We start from the raw sequence: 7,621 nt of genomic DNA, 5'->3' as shown, positions 1-7,621 counted from the left end.
CAGTGCCTTACCAACTTTTCAGACTAAGACCCACGTTAGGAAAAGCATTTTACATGGTAGAAACACACATCACACACACACACACACACACACACACACACACCCCTGAAACAAAGTTCACAAAGTGATACTCACCCTAATACATTTAATAAATTCTTAACTTTTCTACTCAATTCTATTTCATTTATTTAAAGATGCTGGTCATACAAATAACAAATATTGGTGAGGATGTGTGTGTGTGTGTATATATATATATGTACACACACAATGGAATATTACTCAGCCATAAAAAAATAATGAAATTTGCCATTTTCAACAACATGGATGGACCTGGAAGGTATTATGCTTAGTGAAATAAGTCAGGCATAGAAAGACAAATACTGTATGTTATCACTTATATGTGGGATCTAAGAAATAAACAAATGAATGAAAATAACAGAAGAGAAACAGACTCACAGATATAGAGAACAAACTAGTGGTTACCAATGGGAAGAGAGAAGTGGGGAGGGGCAATATAAGGGTAGGAGATTAAGAAGTACAAACTACTATGCATAAGATAAATAAGGTACAAGGATATATTGTACAGCACAGAGAATATAGCCAATATTTTATAATAATTATAAATGGAGTATAATCTATAAAAATACTGAATCACTATGTTGTACACCTGAAAATAATATATTGTGAGTCAACTATAATTCAATTTTAAAAATAATAAAATAGGGCTTCCCTGGTGGCGCAGTGGTTGAGAGTCCACCTGCCGATGCAGGGGATGCGGGTTCGTGCCCCGGTCCAGGAAGATCCCACATGCCGTGGAGCGGCTGGGCCCGTGAGCCACGGCTGCTGAGCCTGCGCATTCGGAGCCTCTGCTCCGCAACGGGAAAGGTCACAACAGTGAGAGGCCTGCGTACCGCAAAAAAAAAAATAATAATAATAATAATAAAATAAAAATAAATAAATAGGTAAGTGTTGATCATAATTTACTAAATTGATTTTGTGATCCACCATTTTGAAAAACACTGGTCTACAGAAAGCTCCGTGAATATACACAGAGTGCCCCAAGGAACTCAAAGGACAGGTACAAGATGTTAAGAGTGGAGGTCATAATCAAGGACATTACAAAGAGTGACATAGAAGAAGAGTCAGTAACGTGCAATCAGTGAGTGGGTCAAGACTTGGGAAAAATGCCAAGGATAGCCAAATTAGCTTTTTTAGAGTCAAAATCATACAGGAAGAAGAGGTATGCAGCCTGGCTTGCAAGGTTCATTAAATGTGATGTGTTCACAGAGAGCAGAGAAAAGCCAGAACTGATCAGCCTGTATTCTAACTTAGGCTTCTCTCTCATGGAAGTTGATCTCTAACCTGGAAAAGGCAGAATAATCACAGTTAAAGGGAGCCCACAGTAGGTAAGGAGGCATTAAGTGAGCACTCAGTTGCTCTGGGTTCAAATTTGTGGCCAAAAGAAGTCAAATCTCAACAGACTAATCATTACTAGCACAGTTCAGGTACTGTAATTACTCTGCTTTAATCCTCAAATCTCTCCCTGAGGTATTGTTTTCCCTATTTTATAGATGACTAAGATTAAGTGGCTTTTCAAGGATACAAAATTAGGAAGTGGCTGAGCTGGGATTAGAACTGAAGTATGAATGCAAAGATCACATTTGGTCCTCTGCCCAGCAAAATTTACCAGTATCACCACTTCCAAAAAGCTGAAGGAAGTACCAGAAGACAATTCAGCTTGCGTTACTATAAGCCAGCTCATATTTTTCTATTTTATTTTCAATTATCAGGAAATATCTTGTCAAGGGCTTGATTAAGTCCAAATGTTCCAGGTCCAAAGGATAAAGTTCAATGTTTGAGATGGGTTGCTGATTTATAAGCTGCTGAACTCTGGCCAGAAATCACATACTCCCTGCTATGAATTATTCTTTGCAAATACATGCCAGCTCCTTACAAAAGAAAGCAAGGATCTTTAGCTATGCATTAAGAAATCCATTCTGGAACTTTCCTTGGGACCATATGCATCCTCGCCCGGTCTACCTTCTGCCACTGCACACCCCTCATTATTCAATATTCCTTATTGGGTCCTACTATCCTTAAAAAGATGGAATTGGGATTTGAAATCAGGTGCCATGACACCAAGGACCCTTTTCTCTACATCACTTTCTTATGCAAGTTTTCCCTCCACCTAGTCCTTCCTGCTAATCCACCTGGAAGATTCTTACTCACGATGTCTGCAGCTCCTACTGATACTCTGTGACAGGATTAGTAACTCCTTCATTTATCCTCATGAACCTTCACATATACATCTACAGAGGCTCTTACTATATTGTTTTACAGTAATCAGTTTGTGGTCTCATTGCTCACAGTAAACTCTGAAATCTGTGAGTGAATACTGCATCCTATTCATCCCTGTGACTTCCCACATGAATACAGCACTCGAGGAAAAAAGAAGGTACTTGGTAGATGTCTGCTGAATTGTTTTGTGGAATTAGTAGGCTAGTGCATCAGATGGAGATGATGTTGGTTGCATTGATAGAGGAGGGCCAGTGAGTTATTCGTCCTTAGCCTATGGTCTCAGTGAGGTATTATCACAATATATATTCAAGTACCACTCATTAAGTGGATCATTCATAGGTAGATTTTTTTTAATAGATCTTTATTGGAGTGTAATTGCTTCATGATACTGTGTTAGTTTCTGTTGCACAACAAAGCGAATCAGCCATATGCATATACATGTCCCCATATCCCCTCCCTCTTGAGCCTCCCTCCCACCCTCCCTATCCCACCCCTCTAGGTCATCGCAAAGCACCGAGTCGATCTCCCTGTGCTATGCCGCTGTTTCCCACCAGCCAACTATTCTACATTTGGTAGTGTGTATACGTCGATGCTACTATCACTTTGCCCCAGCTTCCCCCTCCCACCCTGTGTCCTCAAGTCCATTCTCTGTGTCTACCTCTTTATTCCTGCCCTGCAACTAGGCTCACCAGTACTTTTTTTTTTTTTTAGATTCCATATATATGCGTTAGCATACGGTATTTGTTTTTCTCTTTCTGACTTACTTCACTCTGTATGACAGACTCTAGGTCCACCAATCTCACTACAAATAACTCAATTTCGTTTCTTCTTATGGCTGAGTAGTATTCCATTGTATATATGTGCCACATCTTCTTTATCCATTCATCTGTCGATGGACACTTAGATTGGTTCCATGTCCTGGCTACTGTAAATAGTGCTGCAATGAACACTGTGGTACATGACTCTTTTTGAACTACGGTTTTCTCAGGCTATATGCCCAGTAATGGGATTGCTGGGTCATATGGTAGTTCTATTTTAAGTTTTTTAAGGAACCTCCATACTGTTTTCCATAGTGGTTGTATCAATTTACATTGCCACCAACAGTGCAAGAGGGTTCCCTTTTCTCCACACCCTTTCCAGCATTTATTGTTTCTAGATTTTTTGATAATGGCCATTCTAACTGGCATGAGGTATCCCTCATTGTAGTTTTCATTTGCATTTCTCTAATAATTAGTGATGTTGAGCATCTAGTCATGTGCCTCTTGGCCATCTGTATGTCTTCCTTGGTGAAATGTCTCTTTAGGTCTTCCACCCATTTTTTAACTGGATTGTTTGTTTTTTTGATATTGAGCTCCATGAGCTGTTTGTATATTTTGGAGATTAATCCTTTGTCTGTTGTTTCATTTGCAAATATTTTCTCCCATTCTGAGGGTTGTCTTTTTGTCTTGTTTATGGTTTCCTTTGTTGTGCAAAAGCTTTTAAGTTTAATTAAGTCCCATTTGTTTATTTTTTTTAAATTTCCATTACTCTAGGAGGTGGTCAAAAAAAGATCTTGCAGTGGTTTATGTCAAAGAGTGTTTTTCCTATGTTTTCCTCTAAGAGTTTTATAGTGTCTGGCCTTATATTTAAGTCTTTAATCCATCTGAAGTTTATTTTTGTGTATGGTGTTAGGGAGTGTCCTAATTTCATTCTTTTACAAGTAGCTGTCCAGTTTTCCCAGCACCACTTATTGAAGAGGCTGTCTTTTCTCCATTGCATGTTCTTGCCTCCTTTGTCATAAATTAGGTACCCCTATGTGCGTGGGTTTATCTCTGGGCATTCTATCCTGTACCATTGATCTATTTTTCTGGTTTTGTGCCAGTACCATACTGTCTTGATTACTTAGCTTGGTGGTATAGTTTGAAGTCAGGGAGCCTGACTCCTCCAACTCCACTTATCTTTCTCAAGATTGCTTTGGCTCTTCGGGGTCTTTTGTGTTTCCATATGAATTGTAAAATTTTTTGTTGTAATTCTGTGAAGAATGCTATTGGTAGTTTGATAGGGATTACACTGAATTTGTAGATTGCTTTGTGTAGTATAGTCATTTTCACAATATTGATTCTTCCAATCCAAGAACACGGTCTATTTCTCTATCTGTTTATGTCATCCTTGATTTCTTTCATCAGTGTTTTATAGTTTTCTGAGTACAAGTCTTTCGCCTCCTTAGACAGGTTTATTCCTAGGTATTTTATTCTTTTTGTTGCAATGGTAAATGGGAGTGTTTCCTTAATTTCTCTTTCTGATTTTTTGTTGTTGGTGTATAGGAATGCCAGAGATTTCTGTGCATTAATTTTGTATCCTGCAACCTTCATAGGTAGATTTTTGAGATAGCATATGGCAATAATAAAAGCTAACATTTACGGAGTATCTTTCATATGCCAGATTTTATATATATATATCTCCTAATGTGATATGTATTATGAGCCCATAATATTTAGGTGGAGAAACAGGCTCAGAATGGTAAAGTTGAGACAGGCTGGGACCTGGGACCCAGGACCCTTTGCTACAATGCTTGCACTTGGACAAACACCTCCTCAAGCAACAGAATACAAACTATAAGGGACTAAAAATAACTGCGCGCTTGTGCAGTTGGGACAAATTATGGACAATATGATACAAAAAAACCAAAGACCCAACTGCCATTCATGAGGTGTCTGGAACAAAAACAGAGTATTGCACATGATCCCTGCACACAGCTCCACCAAGGGGGTGGGCAGGCCACCTACGCCGCCCCTCTGGCCCAGCTGCTGGATCTGCCCCTACCCACACCCCATTTAAAGGACCAGATCGCCCTCCCTCAGGGAGCAAGCAAGGGAACCCGTTATTTGTTTTCGCTCCCCGTGCTGCAGCACAGATCCCCAAAAAGACTTGCCTAAATTTCTCTTCTGACCTGTTATCAATTTCTGTTGATTAAAAAGTCCAAGAGGGCTTCCCTGGTGGTACAGTGGTTGAGAGTCTGCCCGCTGATGCAGGGGACACGGGTTCTTGCCCAGGTCCGGGAAGATCCCACATGCCGCAGAGCAGCTGGGCCCATGAGCCATGGCCGCTGAGCCTGCGCGTCCAGAGCCTGTGCTCCGCAACGGGAGAGGCCACAACAGTGAGAGGCCCTCGTACCGCAAAAAAAAACCACCAACAACAACAACAAAAGTCCAAGAATCTGGGTCAGTGACAAAGTGACTTGAAAGTTGCAGAACTGAGATGCAACCCAAGTCTGTTGCAATTCCCCCACTGCCCTCTTCCTACTAGAGCGTGCTTCCCACTAGAGTGGGCATGGGGGTGGCAGAAATATTAATGCTAGCTTTGCTGTTTCCTTCTAATGAAGGGTCTCATGCATTACAGTGGGCAATTTAGGAATGAGGAAGTTGTCCCAGAGACGCGGGGCTGCAACATTCCACACTACAGGGGGCGCTGTTTATATCGTAGTCCTCGGCATTTCCGGGACTTGCGCAGTGCACATCGCGCGAGGCCACAGCAGCCAACTACAAAGAAGCGCAGGGAAGACTACTGATCCAGGGGAGCTCCCGTCTTTCTTTGCTCTGTGCTGCTATCACCTCAGAAGCATCCGGGAACCCCTCAAGTATTCTTCCACAAGTTCCTTCCAGCCCCAGGACTATATAACTTCTTATGAACCTGCCCCACTCGCATACACCGCGTCTCTGAGGAAAAAAAGATGTATCGCCTCTGCGGATTCACCTCGACCCTGCTGCCGGTCTCAGGACATAATCTCTTCCCTTCACTCCTTTGGGCAGATGAATGATTTTCTCTGAGATTCAGAGGTCTTATCTCTCAAATGGGGATAAAGGTAATTTACTGACCCTCCAGGAGCTCTTGATCTGGTTCTCAGATGCGTGACGCAGGATTTGAATGTCCTTTTGAAACCACGCACCTCAGATACCACCTCAGATAGGACTCGAATCCAGTCACACCTCATGTGGGACGCGAACACAGACGACCCTCGTGTGGGGCTGGAATCCACAATGTCTGGCTTAAGAGGGGACTGAAACCCACAGTCTTCTGATTGCAACCGCACACCTAGTCTCAGGACTTAACGAAGCTCAGGTTCTTTATGTCTCGGCGCAGAAGGACTTCAGCGAGAGGCAAAGTGACAGGTAAGAAGTAGATTTATTAACAGACTTTGTAAAGAGGTTGCAGGAAAATGGGGCATGAGAGGAGGGTCATGACCCAGGTCTCAGGCCGCCAAGTGAGGGTCCTTGGCTCTGGGCAGGAAAGAATTCAAGAGCGAGCCAGAGTAAAGGGAAAGCAGAGATACACATTCCAGAGACAGAACTTGGGCGTCTCAGAAGGAGAGCAGCTCTGGGAGAAATACACTCCACAGACAGAGTGCCAGCCGGCTCAGAAGGCAAGAGGCCCGGGGTGCAGAAGTGGTTACTTTTTATGGGCTGGGTAATTTCATAGGCTAACAAGTGGGGGGATTATTCCAGCTATTTCGAGAAAGGGGAGAGGATTTCCAGGAATTGGGTCACCGCCCACTTTTTGGCCTTCTATGGTTGGCCGGGGAAGTGTCATGGCGCCTGTGGGTGTGTCGTTTGGCATATGGTAATGTATTACAATGAGTGCATAATGAGGCTCAAGTTCTACTGCGAGTGGAATCTTCTGCCATCTCGGGCCTAATCTGTTCTAAGCTTTTTTTTTTTTAACATCTTTATTGGAGTATAATAGCTTTACAATGGTGTGTTAGTTTCTGCTTTACAACAAAATGAATCAGTTACATATATACATATGTTCCCACATCTCTTCCCTCTTGCGTCTCCCTCCCTCCCACCCTCCCTATCCCACCCCTCCAGGCGATCACAAAGCACCGAGCTGATCTCCCTGTGCTATGCGGCTAAGCAGTTTTTGTTGTGTCCTCAATGGCTCTGTCATTCTTTCAAGGGTTATGCCCGCCCCCTTCCCTCCTGTCTCACTTTAGAGACATGCATACACATCCCCTGAGGAGCTTGTGAAATAATGCTGATTCTGATTCAATAGTGTGGGCTGGGGCCCGAGATTCTGCAAGTCCTGGGAACTCCAGATGATGCTCATGCATCTGGTCCACAGTCCTTTTGAGTAGTGAGGCTTTAGAGCTTTTCAAACAGTGAGTGCAATTTCCCTTCCTCCCGTATCTGGGCTAATCGAAGGCTCTGCAACCGCCCTCCATCTTCATAACCACCCATCCTCCTAGCTGCCCATTGCTCCTATTCCTGCTCCTACTTCTGCCGTGGCTGCTCTAGCCTTCTTTTTTATTCAACAACCAGAGGTCCACCCCACTTCCACTTTCCTTTTC

At 42.9% G+C, this 7,621-nt stretch overlaps 1 protein-coding gene across 1 annotated transcript in view; it reads right to left on the bottom strand.

Annotated features, from left to right (window-relative positions):
- Positions 1–848: 848 nt before the first annotated feature.
- Positions 849–7,621, bottom strand: part of PON3 (paraoxonase 3) — a 52,622-nt gene continuing 45,849 nt past the window's right edge. Inside the window, exon 10 of the transcript XR_003795148.1 lies at positions 849–903. The gene's annotated coding sequence lies outside the window, so the exon portion shown is untranslated. The remainder of the gene's footprint in view (positions 904–7,621) is intronic.

This window comes from Monodon monoceros, unplaced genomic scaffold (assembly GCF_005190385.1).
Source record: "Monodon monoceros isolate NGI ecotype Baffin Bay Population unplaced genomic scaffold, NGI_Narwhal_1 Super_Scaffold_2, whole genome shotgun sequence".
In the NCBI taxonomy this organism is placed as follows: domain Eukaryota; kingdom Metazoa; phylum Chordata; class Mammalia; order Artiodactyla; family Monodontidae; genus Monodon; species Monodon monoceros.
This window is presented reverse-complemented; position numbering and strand designations above follow the sequence as displayed.